This window comes from Ruditapes philippinarum, unplaced genomic scaffold (assembly GCF_026571515.1).
Source record: "Ruditapes philippinarum isolate M1 unplaced genomic scaffold, ASM2657151v2 ctg6140_1_1_1_1, whole genome shotgun sequence".
Lineage (NCBI taxonomy): Eukaryota > Metazoa > Mollusca > Bivalvia > Venerida > Veneridae > Ruditapes > Ruditapes philippinarum.
Window position 1 is genome coordinate 7909 of NW_026862356.1, and position 3962 is coordinate 11870.

Genomic DNA, 3962 nt, shown 5'->3' on the forward strand with positions numbered 1-3962 from the left:
AAAAATATAAAATTAAGAAGGAATTTATATGACATACAGAGTATTCCTGAAAAACAAAGATTGACCCGATGTCACTACCATGCCACAGACTTAGATTTTAAGGGAACCTTGCTGCCTTCATGTAACTTTTGGCGAATGTTATAGTTACTGACCTCTAAGCTTAAAATTATGATTACTGACTGTAAATTATACTTGTATATGTAAGATTTGTTAATGTAATAAAAATGTAGCTACCAAAATTAAGTTGGATATAGTTAATGCTTTTCTAAATATCCCTCGCTGTGCCATTGCCTGATTTGAAAATAAAATACAGGCAGGCAATTTTTCGACGCGAAAAAATGGCTCAAATAAAAAAATTGCCAGTGCTAGCCCTGATACATTATAGTGATTATTATTAAGTCAAATAACAAATTTGAGTGTTAAACTTTAAGGTTTAATAGTCGTAAATTTAATAATAAATCTATTTCTATTTTATTATATATTATTTTATATTCTAGATCCTGGTCCTGGCTGAAATTTAGAGTATTGCAGCTGTAGCCTGTATACCATACATTCAACATGAAAGGGACTGTCAGGTTTGTTAAATTGAACTTTATTCTTATTAATTTATATATTTGAATTTCTTAACAATACAAAGTATAAATATTTCAACAACTGGATATTTATCTTGTCTTAAAATATATTTCTATCGGAATATTCCTGTAACATTATTAATATAAAATTTACATGTTTGTTTGTTTCAGGATGCTGCATAAAATGGTCTTAGCTAGAGCCAGGAATGTTAATTTCTTGGGAATATGCTGCAAGGAACTGACGGAGAGCAGTTTTTCTTACAAATCATAGGTGAGACTTTTAAATAGCTTCTTTTTAAAAAGATTTTGTTGTCTTATATACAGTATTTGCTGTCAATATCAAACTTAGCTATGTTTCAATTTCTATGCTGTTTTATGATGTAAATCTTAGATAAAAGCATTTTAAGATAAAAACAAATCACTAAGTTGAGTAATTATATATATAATTTGAGATTGACCAAGTCACTTTTAACTACAAACTTCTTATTTTTATTTGCAGAAGCAGTAAGAGACAGCCAAAGACGTACTCGAACACTTGAAATACCCAGAAAGATCTAGAAGAAAAGATTGGAACAGATTTAAGCTTAATTGTTCAAACTATTAAAGTTAATTTTAGCTGCACTTGAGCTGTATTTTTGAAATAAAATATCTGAAGTATTTAATATTGTCTTGATATTTTGTTAAACTTGGTTACTTTGCTTTATATCCAAAAATTAAAGTATGGTGGGTTTTCAACGTTGAAATGACATTGAAACTTCAATGTTGTGCCAACGTTGAAGCTGCAACGTTGAATCAACGTTGAAATTTCAACGTTGTTTCAACTTTCAAATCCGAATATAAATCCAACCTTATTTCAACGTTGAAATCTGACCATAATTCAACGTTGAAACAACGTTGTTGTGCCTGCTGGGGCCGGACATGTCACCAGTCATGTCCTTAAAGAGTTAATTTTGAAGCACAAAATGGTGATAATTTACCTCCATGCAATTTCCACGGAGTATTAGCCAAAGATATGAATTTTGAGCCGAAAAGTAGGTCACTGTATGGCTGTCAATGAGAACCTAAATGTACAGTAACCTGTGACAATAGGAAAGGTGTTTTTAGCCCTGAAAAGGGCTGTTGGTGCCAGCCATAGGCCTGCCTTACAAGCCGTCTATCTGTACTAGGGGCTCACGTACCCTAGTACACCATCCTCGTCGTCTCAGCCTACTTTGTAGGGCCACTCCCCTCGGCATTAGTCAGGACATCGGCAGCTGGTCCGCAGAAGTGACGAAGTAGGAGTTCCGTAGTTACCGCCCACAGTTGAAGGCAAAATTTAAGTTGTCTACCAGCCAAGTTGTAAATCTTCTGCCGATGCTCTGTGCCTTCTCAGCGACGTGCACGCTCCGAGGGTAAGTGAGAAGGGGAGGCAGCGGGCTCGGGCAGCTCCTTTTATATAGTGTTCTAAATATAGCTCAAAGACTGGGCATGCGTATTGATACGCAGTTCTACTGATCGATAAATTAAGAAATGTGTCATTCATGTAAAAATTAAAAGAGTTTAATCTTGAATGATTAAACTTTGATATTATATGTCACAGAGATATGATCAACTCATTGTATTTTCATTACATTACAATTAAAAGATTGTATAGCGAATATATTTCTGTAAACTGTGATACCACTTTTGCTACTATTTGCTCATGTATGTTAACAAAATTTTCAATCTAACATGGGCACACTTTATTTAGCAACTAAGTATATTACTTTATCATGTCTTACAAAGTTCTTTTCCGTATATGTACCAAATTGTACCTTGTGACTTTTTTCTATTTGATGGGCTTTTATTCTAATCGACTTTAAACCTACTGCTGTCAGACAAAAAATATATTGCTGTCATTTTTTTTGACAAACATATCTCAACGATAATATCATAATAAAAAACCAGACAAAGGGTAACGAGACTTTATGTTAGGACAAGGACGTTTGGATATCTTTTTTCACTTTTAAATTTAATAACAATACGAATTTCAAAACAGAACAATACAGATGAACATGAACGGGAATATCATTTTCAAGTGAAAAAAAAAACAACAAAAAACAACTTTAAATCAATCAGTTTTTAAGCGAGTTCATTTGGATGTTCAAATTGTTAAATGGGATAAACACATTTTCTCTTTTGTAATGTTTTTTTACTGTGTTTGTTATACATGTTATACCTTTATTGTATGTCATCCTTTAAAAAGAATAACAAAAATAGCCAAAATCATGCTGAATCTAATCCATTTATGTATTAAGATTTATTGATATATTCACTTCTTGTTTAATACTGCTAATAGATAGTATCTTTAATTTATATTTATTCAAATGAAGACGTGAAAAGTTATAAGCTTACATGTCTGTTGATAACTATGAATAACTAAATAAAAAGAACTTATATGTTTGTGTTCTAAAAATAATTGGCGGCATAAGACGAATTTCGTTTTCATTTTACAACACTTGAAAAATTACTACAGAAAATATGTTGTTGTTTTTGTATTTTCTGATCGCAAGATCAGTAAATACATAGCTAACATCCACGGTCTAACACAAATTTACCTCACAGACCTAACAACGCAAAGTAGTTCTCACTCAAAACTGCTTAAAAACCAGCAATTTTAAAGAAAGAATAATTCTTAATGTAGACATTAAACGAATTACAGTGCATTTACAGTTTACATTAGTTAATAGAAATATGAGGTTACAATCACAAATTTCGCGGATGAATATCTTTTTTACCCAATGAAAAATGTTTGACTATTTCCGTAAAGCTTAATCAATGAAAATGCTATTTTTAGCTATGTCGATAACCGAATACACCAGAGCGTAGTACACAAATAAATCTGACTGTCGAGTAATGGAATATATACATGTCGGACTGTTTTGGCGAGATTTTCGCTATATTATTTTCATCAGTGCTTAACAACAGGTATTTTATCGTGAACAAAATACCTCGAAATTAATAAGGATTACAAATACGAAATGAAAATTCTCAATTTTAGAAATACAATATATTTTTTTTATTCACGCTACATACGTATTACTTCACTGTGGTGCAGAGGTAGTGTGCTCGTTTACGGAATTCCATAAACGACAGCCTACTGCTCACTGCCTACTGCTAACTGGACAGCCTGCTGCTCACTGCCTACTGCTAACTGCTTATTGGCAGTCTAAGTCTATGTATGGATCAAATAGAAGTATTCCGAAAGTACACACATGTGCGACCGCCATTTTGTTGAAAAAATCTGCTTGGAAAACAATGGTAAGTAAATTAAAAAGGATTATTTTATAATTAAGCCAAATAATTTGTAATTTCGAATTCATTGCAATGACTTGTGTACGTCCCATCATTGCACACTGCATTGATTATGTT

At 32.3% G+C, this 3962-nt stretch overlaps 1 long non-coding RNA gene across 1 annotated transcript; it reads left to right on the forward strand.

The window, feature by feature from the left end:
- Positions 1 to 453: 453 nt before the first annotated feature.
- LOC132718807 (uncharacterized) lies at positions 454 to 1437 on the forward strand. Its single transcript, XR_009624144.1, has 3 exons — positions 454 to 575; positions 744 to 843; positions 1072 to 1437. It is a non-coding gene; the product is annotated as an uncharacterized LOC132718807 (long non-coding RNA).
- The last annotated feature ends 2525 nt before the right edge of the window (positions 1438 to 3962 follow it).